The sequence below is a fragment of the Silene latifolia genome, chromosome Y, assembly GCF_048544455.1.
Source record: "Silene latifolia isolate original U9 population chromosome Y, ASM4854445v1, whole genome shotgun sequence".
In the NCBI taxonomy this organism is placed as follows: Eukaryota; Viridiplantae; Streptophyta; class Magnoliopsida; order Caryophyllales; family Caryophyllaceae; genus Silene; species Silene latifolia.
In genome coordinates this window covers 121,654,710-121,677,021 of record NC_133538.1, presented here as the reverse complement: position 1 = coordinate 121,677,021, position 22,312 = coordinate 121,654,710, and the positions used below count along the sequence as shown (strand labels likewise).

General features: G+C 40.0%; 1 non-coding gene across 1 annotated transcript; it reads left to right on the top strand.

The window, feature by feature from the left end:
- Positions 1 to 19,506: 19,506 nt before the first annotated feature.
- Positions 19,507 to 19,613, top strand: LOC141635029 (small nucleolar RNA R71). Its single transcript, XR_012539738.1, has one exon. It is a non-coding gene; the product is annotated as a small nucleolar RNA R71 (small nucleolar RNA).
- The last annotated feature ends 2,699 nt before the right edge of the window (positions 19,614 to 22,312 follow it).

The window sequence follows — 22,312 nt, the reverse complement described above, 5'->3', positions numbered from 1 at the left end:
AGAATCCCTCCCAAGGAATTATACCCAAGATAACCTCTCAAAAGATTAATATTATTAATACTAGAACAATATTAATCTTAATAAAATTGACCCAAAATATTGAATTTTGTCTCTTGTTTTTCGGTTAAGAGAAGGGAGAAGAAGGAGTAATATTCTCTCTAAAACTCTATATTTTAGATGTGTTAGAATGAATGATGCACTAGGTTTTGCATGTAGTGTATATTAGGTAAATTATAGAGCAAAAGACCCTTGGCCTTGCACTAGGAAAACTGGGTGGGGGGGGGGGGGGTATTAGCCAATGCATGATCAAGATGCTCTTCACAAAAAACAACTAGGTTTGCATGGCTATCTATTAGGTTAATGATCATGCTTTCCACTTAAAATAATCAACACAATATTTAGCCTAATACACCCTTCATTTCGATCCATTTAAGATAAAATGGGTTCCATTTTATCTTTGTCAATTTATCAATTTGTCACATATCACAAGTCATGTAAAATTGTCATGCATTTTTAACATATTAAAAATCAACGTATTAATAAAAAATACGTCATGTACAAAATTGACTTAGTAATTCACAATTACTTGTACCAAAACGGTTTACCAATTATAAATCACAACATCTTGTATTTATAATAAATTATTCATTCAGTTTTAATTGTTTCCGTAAACAATAATTTCATCTAAGTAATAAAACAATTCGATTACTTAGACCGTATCTTATTTAATCAAATTACAATGAGATACGTAAATATTACTTCCAAAATCGTCCGTCAATTTTAAGTAATTTAATTAACTCGTATCGTCATACGATCAATTAAATAATCAATTAAGAGTGTTACTCTTTAGGTATGACCTAAGGGGATCAACTGATCACCACTGTCACACGACAGTAATGTCAAACTCTAGTCAGCCAATTATTACCGATATGTGTGGACCAGTTGACTGTAAAACATTACTTCCCACATGTATTCTTAAAATGAGACTTAAACATGTGATCATCATGATCGACAGTTGTGATCGCATTATTGTCGGAGGACACATATTCCAACAGACAGCTCCTGCATTATTTTCATCTGTACCTGAAGCAAGGAAAACAGACGAACTTTCCTTCTTTTAGCTCTCAACTTGAGGCGGAGGGGTCACAATAGCAGCACAATGCTCCAAATTTTCACTTGGAGTGTCAATAATAAGGTCAGTAGCAGAGAGGGCATTGCAAGGCTGAGCTTGCATTGGAGCCCTCCAGAACATAGACTGATGGAATATCAGCTCCTCGTCCCCAACCTGAAAAGTCAATGTCTTGCCCCCGACGTCTATTACTGCACGGGCAGTGAATAAAAATGGTCTCCCTAAAATAATAGGGGCATGGGCATCTTCGGGAATGTCAAGTACAACGAAGTCAACGGGAATAAAGAACCTCCCGATCTTAACAGGTATGTCTTCTATTACACCTAGTGGCCGTGATATGCTATGGTCGGCCATCTGAACAGTCATGTTTGTGCAATTAAACTTGGTCAAACCAAGTCTCTTAGCCAGAGACAACGGTAGGACACTCACGCTAGCGCCAAGATCGCATAACGCATTATCAATCAAATGGGCACCAATATGACACGAAATCGAAAAACTACCCGGTTCTGACCGTTTGGGAGGTAACTTATTCTGAACTAGGGCCGTCCCTACTTTGGTCAAATCTACCATCTCATGATCATTAATGTGCCTCTTACGCGAAAAAATTTCTTTCATAAATTTAAGGTAAGAGGGTACCTGTGTCAGCATATCGGCGAATGGCACAGTGACCTGCAAGCTTCTCAGGAGTTCGGCAAATTTATCGAATTGTTGATTAGCCTTAGTACTCTGCAGACGCCTCGGAAAGGGCACCGTGATGGGTATCTCAAGTCCCTTGTTCCTCTCTTCCAACGTGTCGGTCGGATCAAGCTCGAAATCCTTCGGATGCTTCTTTCCTCTCGAACGAGGTCTTTCAGGCGATTTTTCACTCGATCGAGCACTAGCAGGCTCTCGATCGAGCTTTTCTTTATCCATACTACTCGATCGACCAAAAATACCATTCGATCGAGTAGTTTCTTCAACAAAATCACTCGATCGACCAGAAATTTCACTTGATCGAGCTGTTTCTTTTTTTTGTTCACTCGATCGAGTAGAATTTTTACTCGATCGAGTTCTTTCTCAGCAAAATCACTCGATCGACCCCCAGTAATCAGCCGATCGAGTACTTTCCTTGTCGACATCTCCATTTCTTCGCCAGTACACTGTTCATCAGCTATAATTACCTTCCCCGGGTCTGATTTCGACATGTACGGTCCCTCATATGAACGACCGCTCCTCAAATTAATTAAATTTACCGTCTCATGTGGATTTTTGTCAGCTTGTGACGGTAGATGACCCGGTTTCCTTGTGCACTGGTTCGCGGCTAACTGGGCAACTTGAGTTTCAAGTACCTTTATAGATGCATCTTTTTGTTGATCACTCAGCTGCCACTGCTTTGTCAAAGACTGCAACATCGTCTTCAACTCACCTAGCTCACTGGTCGGACTATATTTTTCGGTTACTTGTCGTTAAGAGCACCTAGACCAAAACACAATTTATAACTTCACAAACAACTCTACAATTAGTAAAGAGGTAAGTAAAGGTCGTATCCCAAGGGACGGGAATTGAGATGAGATTTCTATTGCAACTAGTGGTGTCTTAAGGGGTGTCACAATTGGGGTTTGATGTAGAAGATCACTAAACTAAATAGCAATGAAAGTAAACAAGCAAGATGAATAAAAAGGGATGTAAACAATTGATAAAAGGCACTAGGGTGTCATGGGTTCATAGGGGATTCATGGTAATTGATCATACAAACATATTCTCAAGTTCTAAGCAAGCAATTATTGTTGTGATGGATCGAGTTGGTTTATACCTTACAATCCTAGGAAAGTTTGGGTCCTGGAGCCGAATCGATTAGATTGTACAACACCTACAAGTCGACTTCATCTTCCCTACTCAACAATATACATGGTCTAATGAGACTCGAGTTGGTTTATGTCAAACAAGTCTCATTGAAAAGATAGGTGATGGGTAAAAAATGCAAGGATTCATAGGCTCACATTTCATCAAACATAACATGTGCATAAGTTGAGATCACAACAAGCAAGCAAATAAACTATGAAAGCATATTAATTTAAGCATGAATGATCCCCCATGTTGGTTTCCCCTAATCACCCATTAACCTTAGCTAAGCAAACTACTCATTCATTATCATGTTGAACATGCTAGCAAGGTTGTCAATCATACCAACAAAGTGAAACATGATGAATAAATGAAAGTGATTAACAATAATTAAAGAGGGATTAAGAGAATTATACCTACTAATGATTCCAATAATAAAGCAAAGAATAAAAGAAGTACTTGAATGCTTGATTGAGAGGTTGTCAATCTCCCAATAATAACCCAAATAATATTCAGTTACCAAAAATAAAGGATGAACAAGAGAGAGATTAAGGAAATAAGACTTGTATTAAAACTTGATTAAATGTTGATTACAAGATTAAAGAGAGATTTGATTGATATTAACTACTCTAAAGATTGCTAAGAAGAACATGCTCTTCTAATTAGACTAATGGGGTATTTATAGTGGGGATTAGGTGCATGAATTAGGGTTAACTAAGGGCTTAAATGACGATTAAGTCCCTTGTTGAGGAAACGCCGGTCTCTTTTGGAAGACTCCGGTCTCTAGAAAAAGATGTGCATCCTTCCTTGAAGCTTGAAGTAGACGAAATGGGACTGTCTGGGAATCCGGGCGTCTTTAGCACGGGACGGGCGGATTTGGCAGTCTCTGCCCGGGCGTCCAGGGGGTGAAGACGGGCGGATTCGGGAGCTTTTGCCCGGCCGTCTTCTGGAGAAGCCGCTCGGATTGTGGCTTGGTGGATGGGCGTCTTCAGGGGAAGACGCACTGATTGTTGGGCAGTCTCGTTCCTTCTTCTTTTCTTCCTTTTTCTTCATAAAATCCTTGGGGATTTCCTCGGGGATGCAAGGATCTTTTCTCATCATTGCCCATCTACTATAGTATGTACAAAGACCTTCTAATCTTGTCTCTCCTTGATGCTTGGTCATTGAATTCAATCAATTTAGTCGCAATTTGCCATGAAAATTCAAGGTTTGAACTCCTTTCCTACCAAGGGATCAAAACCTCAAAGAATATGCAAAACAAAGAACTAAAGGCAATAAATGACCCAAATATTCACTAAAAAGCATGGGAACAAGGCTAATTCGGGGACTAAATATGCTCTAATTATGGTCACATCAAATATCCCCAAACCGAACCTTTGCTCGTCCCGAGTAAATAGGTGACAAAGAGTAGGACCATTATTTAAACTTACCTAATAACATAGCCGATATGAGACAATTAGCGGGTCTCACTCCGCCCCTTCAACTCACAACAAGACAACCATGAGGTAGGATGCCTTCTTGAAAGGCAAGGTGGGTTTTGCCAAAATGGCGACACATCCAAACATTAAGCACACAAAATCAAGTAATGGATGCATCTACAAAAGAATAGCCACTTTCCTCATCTAATTGGCGGAAATTATCTACAAGGGAAGCAATTCAGGGGTACACACTCTTTCATAGATGCAATTTCTTCAAACTACTAAGCCTAGAAGGATACCAATAAATCACCTCCGAGTTGTGTCAAGCTAGGGTACGTTTGTTCTCAATCGTTAAATGCTTTTGTCAAGAGTAGACTCCCTATGGAGTTAGAAACACTGGAGGATCGCAGAATTCCCCCTCTTGCCTAGACAAGAAGAAGGGTCGTCCCCTCTCTACCATGCACAAAAATGGATACGATTGATAAAGGGATCGATAGAATTTTGAGTTTCATTTTGGGAGTTTGCTTTTGTTTTTGTTTTTCCCTCCCAATATCTTGTGGTATTTGACATTTGAGAACACTTTCTTGCCATTTCTTTTTGATTTTTGGCATTTCAACACTTGACAACTTTCAACTTTTCTTTGCATTTCTTTTGAACATTTTCAAAGTCACCCCATATGTAGTGAGGGTGCCTTATATTTAAAGCTTTTGGAGTCTATTTTTGCTCCTCTTTTCATTTGATGCATTTTGCAAACTTTCTTTCACTTTTCATTTCATTGAACTCAAATTGATTTCTTTTTGTGCCCATTCCCTTTGATGACAAAAATGTGGTAGAACATGGATGATGGATGGATGCATGGTTTCAAGGTTCACCTTGGAATAAACGGTAGCCAAGGAGTTATCACACCACAAGGTACTCTTGACTAGGCCTTAACCCATGGGTCAAAGGATACTAGCATGACACATCCTAGGGTGTTTTACAAGTATTCTAAAAAGCAAAGTCTTAAGAAAAAAAAGCATCTACTAGGGCCTATATACACTTGTCAAACTTCCCAAGTAGACGGTTTCGCAAAATTTTTCTAACATGCAAACTACATGCCATGATGCAACTACCATATAAACATTCTAATGCAAATGATTCTACCAACTAATATGACATATAAACTAAATGCAAGTCCTAAGTTCACATTGTTATACCGCATCAATAAAAATAAAGCCACATAGTCATTAACATAAAGAGTAAAAAGGAGATTGGAAAGATCATACCATGCGGTCTTCAATATCCTCAAGTCTCGGATGTGGCGTAGTCGATCAATGTGAATAAGGATAAAACAAACACAATATATACAACAATATATACATGACTACACTACAAAGGAAATGAACTTGTTTTTGGTTTTTCAATTTTTTAAATTTTTATGGTTTTTCAACTTTTTTGATTTTTTTGGATTTTTGAATAAAAGTTAAGTTAGAATTCCCCATCCCCACACTAATATGGGCATTGTCCTCAATGGCCAAAATGATGGGAAATCATGCAAGCATGATGCATGAATTCTACTCTAAATGCAAGCTATACTAATCTACACTACATGATGCATGGGTTTTTGTTTATGACGGAGAGCGTAATTTAGATTACCTCCCGTTGCGTATGCATGTACTTCCCCAAACGAGATAGACATTATTTCTAATGCCCTAAAGTTGGGGTATTTCATGCACACAAGATGCAATGCATGAAACTAAATTTGTCATTTTGGATTTTCAAAAGTGGGAACAATGAAATAAGAACACCTCAATGGGGCCGAGGTGTTAGTCCTCTATGTTGCTAGGACTCTCCAACCATGATCAAGATAAAGTAATTAAAACAAAGAAAGAAGTAGACAAACCTCAAGAGGGTAGGAGCCTCCAAAGCTTGCTAGTCTTCCACCATATCATCATCTTCCTCAATAGAAGTGGACTCATCACCACTTCCCTCTTCACTTTCTTGCTCACTTTCTTCATCATCCTCTTCTTCTTCTTCATTAGCCTCTTCATCAATGCTATCATCAACGACCTTATCACCGACAACCTCATTGTCACCCGGAATCTCACCCCTAGATGCACTCGGAAAGAAGACTTCCCTATCCGCCCAACTAGGCAAAGGACATGAAGGATCAAGTAGTCCTTGCCTAGCTAAATGAAGGAGGGGTGGATATTGGGCTAAGTAAGCATCTTCCCGATCCTTAAAAGCTTGTTTGTGCATCTCTTGCATAAGTAGAGTCATATAGTCCATGCTTGCTTCAACACCTTCGGGTTTGAACTCTTGATACTTGAATGGATAGGGTGGTGTGACAATGGAGGAGGAGGGCATTTCAATTTCACCCCTTTGTTGACGGATGATGTATTCGGCTTCTTTTGAGAGGGGAAGAAGGTAGTTGGTCCGATGGACACTCAAACGGCATATCTTGGAAGGGAAAGTAAAAGATCTAGCCTCATTGATGAGCCACCCATACTTGGTGTCAAGAGGGTTATGGGTAACCCACTTGTACTTGTTAATCATAGCATCCATGTCAATGAGATGACCCCCCTTTTTCGCCACATACTTGCTATCCTTGTTGAAATTCGGATCAAAGTACTTAGCCAAAAGAGTGACTAGACCTTCGTTTACAATAACGGTGGTGCCGTGCTTTCCACAATCAACATTTAGCCATCTTCCCACCAAAAGCCTTAGAGAATTGTAAGGCTTGGTGAATTCCCTTCCAATATTTAAGGCCGACTCAAGAACAACACAATCGAGCTTGGTAAAGTGGTTAGTGTCTTTTCTTGCAATAATGGTATTCCCGATGACCTTGTGCCACACTCTAATGCCCGGATGGTGGACTAATAGAGCGCGACTAGCATGATAGTTCTCAAATTTCCTCCCGGAAATCGCCTCCCAAAGAGGAGCGGGGTCATACTTTCCGGGATTCTTGAAATAACTAGGTGAATCACTAAGACCCAATGCTTTATCCAATTCATCAAAGGTAATGCGCCTACTCACTTTAGCAAGGCGGAACTCGATGTTTTCTCTAGTCTCTACCTTAGTAACTTTCAAAGAACACAAGAATTCTAAGGTAAGGGAGGGGTATGTCAATTCTCTTGTAGCAAACCATTTTCCCATCCCTATGGCTTCAAAGAAGGCTTTAGTTTGTTCAAGGACACCTAATTTGTTCAAGGCATCTTCACATATGAATTTGGTGGATAGAAAGGATTTTCTAGCATACTTGGCAAATGTATCCCTATGGGAGTTAGAAATGAAAATTACCTCCGGATAGTTCGATAGTTGAGCAATTTCCGGGGTTGTTGATGTTGTTGCTTCCAAGGGAGGTTGTTGTTGTTGCACTTCCAAGTTTGAACTAGCTACCACCATAGCCAATGAGGCTTTCTTTGCTTGAAGACTCTTTTGCCTTGTTGAGAGTGCCTTTGCCTTAGGTGCCTTTGTTGCTCCTTTTTTCCTTGCCATTGATGATTTAACCAAGAAAAGAGTGAAAATCTTCAATTTCCAAGTATACCCAAATCGATTTTAAGATGAAAGGCTTTGCCTTTATAATTTCAAAAATCGACTCAAAGGTTGAAGATTTTGGTGCTTGGTTTGATTTTTGTTTGAAGAGGAGTGATTAATTTTTGTTAAAAGGAAGTTTGGATTTGATTTTGTTGAATTTGGTTGAGGAAATCTTGTTTTGGTGATGGAGAGGATGAGGGTTTTGAGTTTTGGGGTTTATGGGTAGTGTTTTGAATGAATAAATGAAGAAATGAATGTGGGAGGGGGTTTTTAAAGTACCCGAAAAATTTGAATTGCAGGGGGGAGACGGGCGTCTTTCCTTCGGGACGCTCGGATTCTACTTCTTTTGGTTTGAGAATTCTCGCCTAAAGACGGGCGTCTTTCAGCAAAGACGCTCGTATTTATCGACTGCAGGACGAGCCTCTTCTGCTGAAGACGGGCGGATTCTCAGACAGTAAGATTTCTTGTTTTTCACAGGCAAAAAGACGGGCGTCTTTCCTTTTAGGACGGACGGATTTCTGAAGACGAGCGTCTTCTCCTCCAGGACGCTCAGATTCTTCAACAGTCCTAAAATTTCATATTCTCAGCTCAGATGGTCGGGCGGATTCTAACAAAGATGCCCGGATTGCCTGAAGACGGGCGGATTCCCATGAAGACGCTCGGATTCTGCCCCTTTTACCCGGATTCAGTTCCATCTGTGCACTTGCATATCCCTTGTCATTTTCCATTCTTTAAATCTCGTGTTCTTCATTGTAGGGGCACTACTAAGGCATGAATAGCATAGGCAATTGCTATCCCCACACTAAGCTAAAGAACTACACATCAATTAAATCATTAGTCCCTTCCTCACTTCTCTCAAAAATGATAATTATCTTGATCAAAGCATAAAAATCCAATAATGACAAAAATGCAATGTAAGAATTAAAATGCGAGTTAGGGAGTTAGAAATATTTACAAATGGTGGTTTAGGGAGGACTCCACCAAACTCCCATCCTTAGTGAGATGTCGTGGGGGCATGTCCAAGGTGTTGTTGATGTTGCTCAACACCTTGAAGAAGTAATCAAAAGCTTGTTAATTATCATGATAAAGGTCTTCAATAGACCTTTGCCCTTGTTGTCGGTCTTGATCGATAGCATTACCAATATAGGGATTGAAATTCCCTTCAAACTCATCGTCCCAAAGACCACAAACTTCATCTACTCGATCACTAAAGATCTCTTGAGTTGATGGAGACAACTCTCCCACTTTCTTGTCTTGGCCAATGAGGCCATCCTCTTCATTGCTTGACTTTGGTGAGCTTTTCAAGCTCTCTTTGTTACAATTAACTTGCTCTTTGAATGGAACATCTTCAATTTTCTTCTTCCATTGGAATTCAGACTTCTTCCTATCATCCTTCTGGCTATAATGATCAACCATAAAACATGGTTCATGCAAACGGGGAGCTCTCATGGTCTTGTCAAGATTGAAAGTTATGCTCTCATCTCCCACTTCTAGAGTGAGCTCTCCATGCTTCACATCAATCACCGCACCCGCGGTGTGTAAGAAAGGTCTTCCTAGAATGATTAGAATGTTGGAGTCTTCTTCCATGTCAACAATGACAAAGTCCACCGGGATGAAAAATTTCCCAACTCTTACAGGAACATCTTCCCATATCCCTAATGGTGTTTTCGTCGATCTATCCGCCATTTGAAGTGTGATATTGGTGCATTTAAGCTCTCTCATCCCCAACCTTTTACTCACCGAGTATGGCATAACACTCACACTAGCCCCTAGATCACATAAGGCTTTGTTGATCGTGGTATCGCCAATGGTACACGGTATTGAAAAGCTTCCCGGATCTTTGAGTTTTGGAGGTGAACTCCCTTGAAGTATTGCACTACTCACCTTAGTGAAGGAGATAGTCTCAAGCTTCCGGATTGACTTCTTCTTTGTGAGGATGTCTTTCATGTATTTTATATAGGCCGGCACGTGATTGATTAATTCCGTGAAAGGAATTGAGACTTCCAAATTCTTCACAATTTCCATAAATTTTCCAAGTTGGTTGATGCCTGTCGTTGTGTGCACCAAAGATAATATTTATAATACCTATTAAAACTAACAGAAGCTAGTGGTAACAGGGTCGAACCACAGGGAGGCGATGCAATTATTAGTTGTCTAATTTTAGTCCAGGGTAACAAATGTGGGGGTTTGATTTGATTTGTTCTATAACTAATGGCAACAAATGAAAAGTAAACTAAACTAAAAGATGAAAACAAATATTAAAAGGGTGCTAAGATGGTCGCTTCACTATAGTTTCGGCGGCAATGTACTAGGTAGGTCTAAAACAAACACGTGAGACGGGAAATAAGAAGTCCTCTCGGTCCATTCTTACGGGTAGCATCTTTCGATCCCGCTATAGGTCCCTAATATCACTAATACTAACTTCCGTCCTGAAAAGTGACTAAAAAGGCTAAATTAACTCATCTCTCGATCTTATTAATTTAGTCGTCTTAATTAAGTAGGCTATCTCCCTTCCCTATCTTTCGATCTTTATTGGGTTGGTCAATTCCTAAACATTCAACTAGGCGCGTGCACTCGATTCGTCAAATATGGAAATTAAATTAATTAAAACGAAGGTAAAACTCCCGAGGCCAGACGATCAACCAGGGAACCCAGTCGATCGACCATGGCGCGATTCCAGGTCTACTATTCTAATGCCGCCTACTTCTACAGATTCCCTATATCCTAGCACAAGGTATTTAGCTACTCATACTAGAAATAATGACAGCAATAAACTTAACAATTAAAACATTCGAATTCATACTTAAATTAACTGAATAAAAGACTAGCATAAAAAGATAATTTGGCTTCGGGAGATCTAATCTAGCAATTCTATACTATGAACGAAATAAATCAATGAAACTGAATATAGAAACAGAAGAGTACCGTGTAAAGGAATTGTAAAGGAAAGATCAAAACCGAATGCAAAACAGAAACTTTATTGATGAAAGAACGATAATCTTCAGAACCCTAATTATCAATGATAAACTAAAAACTGAGTAAAACTGGATCAAAAACTGGATGATTGCTTCCTAATGTCAGGTTACGTTATATAGGAATATAACGTAACACTTATTCCTAAACCCTAATATACAATGGGCTTTTGAATTCTCGTTCTATTTCTTTAATTTGCGCATCAGCTCGTATTATGGTCGATTGACCATGCAAGGCAGTCGATCGGCTAGTCTGTGCTGAACAGTGGCCTCTTATCTTCGTGCTCTGGTCGATCGACCATGGAAGTCAGTCGATCGACTGGAGTAGCTGGTACTTGGCTTCAAAAACTTTGTGAATTAGTCTTTCGGGCCTCGATATGCGCACCAAGTTTGTTTCTTGAGTAGATACTTCACGTTAAATGTAATGCAAAGTACTCGAGGACGGATTTAGCTTGATTTCCGCTGGATTCTTCACATTTCTGCAATAATGTACAAAAACACGAAAGTAGAGGGAAATGGGGAGAATAGTAGCATAAACTACATAAATGAGCTCTGAAATGCGTGTAAAATGAGGTGTAAAACATCATATAAATGACACGCATCAAACTTCCCCAAACCAAACCCTTGCTTGTCCCCAAGCAAGACGATCCTAAAACCTAATGGAACGAGTTCAATCTCAGAGCGAAATGCAACCGAATAGCCTAACCCAATTTAATGCAACAGCTAACAATCAACTCACAATATGAATCATGCAAACGAGTTATGAAGTCATTAAAAACTGCTGAACCGTCAACTATAGAGACTTATCAATTCGGACTCTCACGGGTCGCTCATATCACTCAATAAATACAGGTGAGTATATGTAAGGATAGAAAGAATTCATTTTGTAATGACACTCACCTAACTACGACCTATAAGAACATGCCTGCAATCTAATATGAAAATAATCTCTACAACCGTACATATACATTCCAACCAAACAAATGACCATGACACATGCCGAGGTAAATATGGATATGTGAGGTATGGGTAAGAAGAGGCTAAGATAAATTCGGATAAAAACGGAGTAAAAAGCCAAGCTAGTAACTAAAGGAACCAAATTATGACAACATCCAACTTCTAGCTCAAACTTCCAATCAAAACGGTGCTAATAGAAAGCACAAATCTCACAATCTTCGATATAATTGTAATTCCCCAAATGATGATAATAAAGCACGGGAATAAAATCACCAACTGATCAAAACTCCAACCATGTGATTTTCGAATTTTCATTTTCTCGGGCTTCGGTCGATCGACCAATATGGGCAGTCGATCGACCGGATTATACAGTACAGCATGCGTTTTTTCTCTTTATTCGAATCATTTTTCTTCTCTTTTTTTTTTCTTTTCCAATTCTGTTTTTTCCTTCCTTTCCTTCCTTTTTCATTTTCCCAACAACACCTCAAAATGAGCATTAACTACCAAAAATGAAGTAACAATCCCAAGAACATAAACTACTAGCTTCACAAAGGCAGGCTAAGTGTAGGATGTAGTAACGGGACAAAAATGCTATTTTTGGCAGTGTGAAGCTTATGGGCAAAATGAATAAAGGAACCTCTTCCACATGTGCCAACAAACCACAAACCGAACGCATACAGGTATTAAGCAGATCAAGTTCATATTTATGCATATTTATGTAACATGTCTCATAAAGAGTACTACTCACAATCCTAGATAAACCTGTCATGAATGACACCAGTTATAGGCTCTAATCCTCAGAAAATATAAGTAGTTTGCCAAAATTTAAAGTCAAATCTCAAGTCCAGCAAAATATTAACGAAAACTAGTAGACTATGCATATGATTCTACTAATAACATGTCAATAGGCAAGGCTTAGGCATAAACGGCTGAAAATGCAATGTCATCATTGAAATACTACCGTTCCGACTCAACCTATATGCTAAAATAAACATGCATTTTTGAAATTTTTCAGTTTTTTTTTTTTTTTTTTTTTTGAATTTTCTGTATATATAAGAGAAAATAAACAACAATGCAAGACAAAATGTAAACGTGAATGCAAGCAAATGAAATGCAACGCAAAACCCTTCCCCAAACCAAATCGCACAATGTCCCCATTGTGCAAAATTATGTAATGAAATAAAAGGAAAACGGGAATTTGAGTTAAATTAACTACATAAGACATGAAGTAAGGACTCGGAAACTCACAAGACTTTAAGCGCAGCAAAAGGAAACCTCCCCAAACCAGCGTGAGCTAGGAGGTTTCAGTAGCCAGCAGTGCTAGCAATAAGTACCTGAAAAGAAGCAAAAGTACCATGCGTAAATCCGAGAAAACAATTATTGAAACGCAAAATTATGTGTAAAATAAAGAAACGGAAGAAAACAGAAATGAGTCGGAGAATAAGGTGGAGAAAAGACTCCCTCAATTCCGCAAATCGACCAAACGCAGTAGGGGAATGATCGAAAACAGGTACAGCAGCGCAGGGTGGTCGATCGACCACATCACCTAGTCGATCGACCATGGTGAACAGGAACAGAAGCTCTAGGAAGTCACAGCTCAGTCGATCGACCACCGGAGGCAGTCGATCGACTGAAATACCTGCTGTAAGTTCTGATTTCTTCGAATTAGCTCAATAACTCGAGCTAATACGGTCTATTAACCTGAAAGCACATAGTAACGCGCCCAAAATTGCGCAAAACCCAAAGTGACAGTCTAAAGTGTATAAAATCCTAAGCAAACTCATTAAAAATGCGAAGTCTCGCGCACACGAAAAACGATAAATAGTCTTAAAAAGCAATAAAATGTTGTATGAAAAAGCCTTAATCAACTAATAGTTGATCAAGAACGACCATGGAATGGCCCACTTGCTCGGCTTCTGTCTACAAGAAGTAGCCTCTACAGTGCTCATCTTCTCAGCTGCACTCTTCTCAACTCCAACATCCGCAGAACTCAACGGATCAACGGCTTCAGCATCTCCCCAATCAATGACCTCGTCCGGCTCATCAGAATCCAAATCGGACTCCGTCACTTTGGCTGGCTCCTTATCAAGCTCCTCATCAGTGCCATAGCTAAGACATCCTAGACCGCCACTTTGAACGATTGGCTCCTTCACAGCTGGAGCAACATGCGGCTCTTACTTCCCCAAACCAGCTCCTGCAACATCCAAAACAGAAGAATCATCCTCCAATTTGCTCCCAATCTGGGGCGGAGGGTTATAGCAGGAACAGGCATAGAGACAGGCATGTCAGATAGCATAAAATAGGATTTCTTTTCAGAAACCGTATTACAAGTGACGGGCCACATGGGGTCTTTCTTCTTAGCTGTCTGGGCAAAGACAATGGAATGCTTCCCTACTTTAAAAGTCAATGTTCCCAAACCAACATCTATAACTGCACCAGCAGTGTGCAGAAATGGTCTACCCAATATGATAGGAATGTGGCATCCTCGGGCATATCTAGTACAACGAAGTCAACAGGGAAAAAGAACTTTCCTATTTTCACGGGAATGTCCTCTAAGATCCTATAGGCTGGACCGCAGATCGATCAGCCATCTGTACTGTCATGTTGGTAACTGCAAACCTCGTCAATTTCAACTTCCTAGCAAGACTCAAGGGCATTACACTAATATTGGCTCCTAGGTCACACAAGGCCTTCTCAATATAAAAGGTGCAAATACTATATGGGACGGAAAAGCTACCTGGGTCTTCTAGCTTATGAGGTGCAGTATGGGTCAAATAAGAGCATGACTCCTTAGTTAGTGCGATAGAATGCACAGTTTCAAGTGACTTCTTTTTAGACAACAGTTGCTTCATATATTTCATGTAAGCAGGCACTTGATTAACTAACTCAAGAAAAGGAACTTGTACCTTTAAGCTACGAATAACATTTTCAAATTTATTAAACGATACCTGTTCCTTTGTCGGCACCAATCTCTCCGGATAAGGGGCTGAAAGAAGTAACTTAGCCCTCTCCTTTAAGTCTCTCATGCCGGCGTCGGTGGATTTAGGCTAAAAATCCACTACCTTCTCCTTGTTGTAGCTTGACCCTTCTTCAGACCGTCTCAAAAATGAACCATTAATCGTCATCGGGTCATATTTCATAACCGGGACTGACCCATCAACATTTGGGTCTTGCTTCAATATTTTCGGAGTAGTCGTACCCCGAAACAAGTGGTCCCTCAAGTTATTTGGCATTGGAGGACGAAAAGACTCACCATCAGCAGCGTTGTCAGTCGATCGACCATGCATGTCAGTCGATCGACTGACTTCTACAGGAACATAAGCTGTTTCACTTCGCGGACTGGTCGATCGACTGGGTATGTTAGTCGATCGACTGACATACCTTCTGATCGTTGTTTTCTTGCTATTATTCGTCACTGCCTTCTTCTTGCTCGGTTCAGCCTCATTTTCTCCAGCAGCTTCCTCGACCATAGCGGGCCCATCAAGGGTAGACCCACTCCTCAAAGTAATTGCATTAAGGATCTCCTTTTGATCCGTCTGCGACGGTAAATGTCCCGGAGCTCGAGTTGCACTCATGCTAGCCAATTGAGCAATTTGGCTCTCTAACATATTCATCCCGACCTCTCTAGCTTGAGACTCTTTCAGCAATAAATTTTTCAACTCGGCAAATTCAGAGACTTGGGACTGCTACTACTGCTGTGGAACATATGGAGGCTTTTGGTATGGCTGCTGCTGCTTATGAGGGGGCAAATAATTCTGCTGCTGCTGCTGCTGTGGAGGTGGAGTCGGATTTAGGACATTTTGGCTACTCCAACTCAAGTTCGGATGGACATTCGGCTCAAAATAGGTGTTTATCTGCCAATAATGTTGAAAGGCAGCACAAGACTCATAGGGAATGCTGCAGTTGTCTGAAACATGTCCTTCTCCTCCACATCTCTTGCAGACGAAAGGACCGTCTGAAACAGCATTCATATGATAGATCCCTCCTTTTGAAGCTCCTCCCAACTCGTACTTATCAAATCTCGCCGTGAGAGCCTCTAATGCGACTACGAGAAGGATTCAAGACTTCTCCTTTGATTTCCCCTGGAATTTCCATACTCAGATTTGTGGGTGGCCAAATCATCAATAATTTTCCACCCCTTAGTCTCTCCAACATTCTCCTAGAATCTACCATTTGCTGCCGCATCCAGGATAGCCCTCTGATCGTCATAAAGCCCATTATAAAATTGATTGCATAGGCTCCACTTCTCAAACCCATGGTGCGGAATAGTTCGCACCAGCTTCTTGAAACAGACCCATGCCTCATGAAAATTCTCATCCGGACCCTGTTTAAAGCTCATGATCTGAGCTCTAATCGCATTGGTCTTCGAGGCAGAGAAATATTTCTTGTAGAATGCCAGGGCCAGCGACTTCCAATAAGTGATCCCGTTAGAAACTCGATCCAGGTCTTGGTACCACTCCCTTGCGACATCACGAAGAGAGAATATGAACATGGTTTCCTTCACCTGGTCCTGGGTCACACCGGTTGGTGGGGGTATGGAACATCAGTAATCAATGAATATCTCCATATGTTTGGCTGCATCTTCATTTGCAGCTCCCCCAAATTGGTGGTCCCTCAACCAAGTTGATATAGGACGGTTTTAGCTCGAATTTTCTATCTGTCCCAGGTAGTGCGAATCCCTTATAGAGATTTTCAGCTGTCGGCTCAGAGTGACTGGCTATACTCGCTTCTTCAGCCATGTCTGGAGATGTGACGGTCTCAGCTGAAGAAGTAGAAATAGGTGACGAAGGTGGATCCTCCTCAAAAAGCTCGTTCTCGTAGTAACTAGACAGAGTACTCAGCTCTTCCTCTATCGGCAATACTCTAGATGATCGTCTCAACTCACGCAAAGTCTTCTCGATCTCAGAATTGAACGGTAGTAATTCACCACCCTGTGACCTGCGTATAAGAAGAAATTACAAGTAGAATATGAGAATAGTTTAAGGAACAGATGTCCCTTAAACTAATAGAAAGACTAAAAATAAAAATAACTAAAAATTTTAAACAATTGCCTCCCCGGCAACGGCGCCAAAATTTGATGCCTGTCGTTGTGTGCACCAAAGATAATATTTATAATACCTATTAAAACTAACAGAAGCTAGTGGTAACAGGGTCGAACCAGAGGGAGGCGATGCAATTATTAGTTGTCTAATTTAAGTCCAGGGTAACAAATGTGGGGGTTTGATTTGATTTGTTCTATAACTAATGGCAACAAATGAAAAGTAAACTAAACTAAAAGATGACAACAAATATTAAAAGGGTGCTAAGATGGTCGGTTCACTATAGTTTCGGCGGCAATGTACTAGGTAGGTCTAAAACAAACACGTGAGACGGGAAATAAGAAGTCCTCTCGGTCCATTCTTACAGGTAGCATATTTCGATCCCGCTACAGGTCCCTAATATCACTAATACTAACTTCCGTCCTGAAAAGTGACTAAAAAGGCTAAATTAACTCATCTCCCGATCTTATTAATTTAGTCGTCTTAATTAGGTAGACTATCTCCCTTCCCTATCTTTCGATCTTTATTGGGTTGGTCAATTCCTAAACATTCAACTAGTCGCGTGCACTCGATTCGTCAAATATGGAAATTAAATTAATTAAAACGAAGGTAAAACTCACGAGGCCAGTCGATCGACCAGGGAACCCAGTCGATCGACCATGGCACGATTCCAGGTCTACTATTCTAATGCCACCTACTTCTACAGATTCCCTACATCCTAGCACAAGTTATTTAGCTACTCATACTAGAAATAATGACAGCAATAAACTTAACAATTAAAACATTCGAATTCATACTTAAATTAACTGAATAAAAGACTAGCATAAAACGATAATTTGGCTTCGGGAGATCTAATCTAGCAATTCTATACTATGAACGAAATAAATCAATGAAAATGAATATAGAAACAGAAGATTACCGTGTAAAGGAATTGTAAAGGAAAGATCAAAACCGAATGCAAAACATAAACTTTATTGATGAAAGAACGATAATCTTCAGAACCCTAATTATCAATGATAAACTAAAAACTGAGTAAAACTGGATCAAAAACTGGATGATTGCTTCCTATTGTCAGGTTACGTTAAATAGGAATATAACGTAACACTTATTCCTAAACCTAATATACAATGGGCTTTGGAATTTTCGTTCTATTTCTTTAATTTGCGCATCAGCTCGTATTATGGTCGATCGACCATGCAAGGCAGTCGATCGACTGGTCTAAGCTGAACAGTGGCCTCTGATCTTCGTGCTCTGGTCGATCGACCATGAAGGTCAGTCGATCGACTGGAGTAGCTGGTACTTGGCTTCAAAAACTTCGTGAATTAGTCTTTCGGGCCTCGATATGCGCACCAAGTTTGTTTCTTGAGTAGATACTTCACGTCAAATGTAATGCAAAGTACTCGAGGACGGATTTAGCTTGATTTCCGCTGGATTCTTCACATTTCTGCAATAATGTACAAAAACACGAAAGTAGACGGAAATGGGGAGAATAGTAGCATAAACTACATTAATGAGCTCTGAAATGTGTGTAAAATGAGGTGTAAAACATCATATAAATGACACGCATCATTGGTCATCAAATTTGGGCTTGGGTTGACGACTTGGAAATGGAAGTCTAATCACAATGGGCTCCTTCTCCTTGACCTTGTCTTCATTTTTTTTTTTAAATTTCTTCTTTTGATGGTTCTCCATCCTTGGAGTTTTGCACAATTTCTTCTTTGTCACTAGCTTCCACAACTTCATCCTCAACTTGCTTCTTCGGTGCTTCATACCTTGTACCACTCCTCAAGTGGATGGCACTAACTGTTTCATGTCTTGGGGGATTACTTTGAGGTGGTAATTGCCCCTTTTGTCTTTGTGAGCTTGAAGATGCTAGTTGAGTCAATTGGGTTTCCAACATTTTTCTGTGAGCTAGGATGTTGTTGATGGTGATTTCCTTTGCTTGACTATCCTTTTGCATTTGAGTGAAAAACTCTTGTTGATTCTTTTGCATTTGGAGGACCGCTTTTTGGACATCAAAACCTTGGTCATTTTGTTGATTGTATGGAGTTTGATTTTGGTAACCTTGGTTTTGGTTGTAAAAGGGTCTTTTATTTTGGTTTCTCATGGTAGGTGGGGTGTATGTTGGTTGAGGGTTTTGAACATTTTGGCTTTTGTATGAAAGATTTGGATGGAATTTGGTGTTTTCATTGTAATAGTTTGAATAAGGGGTACCACCCTTGTATGCTTGGAAAGCATTCACTTGTTCATTTGTTCCCCTACATTCACTTTGGTCATGTCCCAAAGTTCCACAATTCTCACATATCCCACTTGGGATTGATGAAGATGTCGTCATGGCATTAACATGATGCTTTGGTGATTTTGAGGCTTCTTCAAGTCTAGCCATAACTTTTTCAAACTTCAAATTGATGGTATCAATGTGAGCACTAAGTTGAGCGCCCAATTGAGTAATGGAGTCCACTTCATGCTTTCCTCCTCTAGTAGCCTTGCGAGGTCTACTATATTGTGAGTTATGGACTGCCATTTCCTCAATTTTGTTCCAAGTTTGATTGTCATCAACTTCGGTGAACATTCCATTTTATCCCATGTTGAAAATGTTCCTTTAATCTTCATAAAGACCGTTACAAAATTGTTGTACCAAGAACCACTCGCTAAGTCCATGGTGAGGACATGAGTGACAAATTCCCTTAAATCGCTCCCAAGCTTCATACAAAGATTCTTCATCCCTTTGCTTAAAGCCCGTGATTTGAGCTCTTAGCAAGTTAGTCTTTTCTGGTGGATAGAACTATTTGTAGAAAGCTAGAGCAAACTTCTTCTAAGAATCAATTCCGAGAGTAGCCTTATCAAGGCCTTTCAACCATTGTTTCGCGGTGCCAATTAGAGAAAAAGGAAATAAGACCCATCGAATTTGGTCTTGAGTTACACCGGTTTGAGAAATCGCATCACAATAGTCACAAAAAGTCTCCATATGAGAATTAGGGTCTTCACTAGGCATCCCCCCAAATTGGCTTCTTTCGACTAATTGGATAAATGCGGATTTGGCAATAAAATTTCCGGTTAGATGTTGTGGTGAGGGAGTACCATTGGGTAGGTTCTCCTCGGTGGGTACGGAATGTGATGAAAACTTAGGCATTGTGGGTTGATTTTGTGTTGGATTTTGTGTTGGGTTCTCCTCACCTTCTCTTGCAAAAGGGTTGATGAACTCAATAGTATTTGGTTGAATATCTACAACCTCACCAATACCTCTCAAAGTTCTCCTAGCAAGTCTTCTATTGGTTGTCAAAGTTCTTTCAATTTCGTGATCAAAGGGTAACAAGTCACCTTGTGACCTTCTAGACATGCAAAATATCAAACAACTCGAAAGTAATTAGAACAAACCTTGAGGAGTTTTACTTCCCCAAGGAAAAGAAAGACACAACTAATAACAATACAAGAAAATCTAAATCAAGTTAACACCGTCCCCGGCAACGGCGCCATTTTTGGTCGGACTATATTTTTCGGTTACTTGTCGTTAGGAGCACCTTGACCAAAACACAATTTATAACTTCACAAACAACTCTACAATTAGTAAAGAGGCAAGTAATGGTCGGATCCCAAGGGACAGGAATTGAGATGAGATTTCTATTGCAACTAGTGGTGTCTTAAGGGGTGTCACAATTGGGGTTTGATGTAGAAGATCACTAAACTAAATAGCAATTAAAGTAAACAAGCAAGATGAATAAAAAGGGATGTCAACAATTGATAAAAGGTACTAGGGTGTCATGGGGTCATAGGGGATTCATGGCAATTGATCATACAAACATATTCTCAAGTTATAAGCACGCAATTATTGTTGTGATGGATCGTGTTGGTTTATATCTTACAATCCTAGGAAAGTTTGGGTCCCGGAGCCGAATCGATTAGATTTTATAACACCTACAAGTCGACTTAATCTTCCCTACTCAACAATATGCATGGTCTAATGAGACTCGAGTTGGTATATGTCTTACAAGTCTCATTGAAAAGATAGGTGATGGGTAAAAAATGCAAGGATTCATAGGCTCACATTTCATCAAACATAACATGTGCATAAGTTGAGATCACAACAAGCAAGCAAATAAACTATGAAAGCATATTAATTTAAGCATGAATCATCCGCCATGTTGGTTTCCCCTAATCACCCATTAACCCTAGCTAAGGAAACTACTCACTCATTATCATCTTGAACATGCTAGCAAGGTTGTCAATCATACCAACAAAGTGAAACATGATGAATAAATGAAAGTGATTAACAATAATTAAAGAGGGATTAAGTGAATTATACCTACTAATGATTCCAATAATAAAGCAAAGAATAAATAAAGTACTTGAATGCTTGATTGAGAGGTTGTCAATCTCCCAATAATAACACAAATAATCTTCAATTACCCAAAATAAAGGATGAACAAGAGAGAGATTAAGGAAATAAGACTTGTATTAAAACTTGATTAAATGTTGATTACAAGATTAAGGAGAGATTTGATTGATATTAACTACTCTAAAGATTGCTAAGAAGAACCCGCTCTTCTAATTAGACTTGTAGGGTATTTATAGTGGGGATTAGGTGCATGAATTAGGGTTAACTAAGGGCTTAAATGACGATTTAGTCCCTTGTTGAGGAAACGCCGGTCTCTTTTGGAAGACTCCGGTCTCTAGGGAGACTCCGGTCTCTAGAAAAAGATGTGCATCCTTCCTTGAAGCTTGAAGAAGACGAAATGGGACTTTCTGGGAATCCGGGTGTCTTTAGCATGGGACGGGCGGATTTGGCGGTCTCTGCCCGGGCGTCCAGGGGGTGAAGACGGGCGGATTCTGGAGCTTTTGGCCGGGCGTCTTCTGGAGAAGCCGCTCGGATTGTGGCTTGGTGGACGGGCGTCTTCAGGGGAAGACGCACGGATTGTTGGGCAGTCTCGTTCCTTCTTCTTTTCTTCCTTTTTCTTCATAAAATCCTTGGGGATTTCCTCGGGGATGCAAGGTTCTTTTCTCATCATTGCCCATCTACTATAGTATGTACAAAGGCCTTCTAATCTTGTCTCTCCTTGATGATTGGTCATTGAATTCAATGAATTTAGTCTCATTTTGCCATGAAAATGCAAGGTTTGCACTCCTTTCCTACCGAGGGATCAAAACCTCAAAGAATATGCAAAACAAAGAACTATAGACAATAAATGACCCAAATATGCACTAAAAAGCATTGAAACAAGGCTAATTCGGGGACTAAATATCCTCTAATTATGGTCACATCACTCACTTACTCCACCAGAAGATGATGCACCTTGATTAGGTGTAGGAAAGGAAGGAGGCTTCTGAAAGCCTTGTTGAGTCTTATGTGGAGAGACATACGGCTGCTGCTGCTGCGAGGGATGGGTAGGATTGATCACATTTTGACTAGTCCACCTCAAATTAGGATAGACTGCCGCTTGGTTGTTATAATAGGAAGCCCCT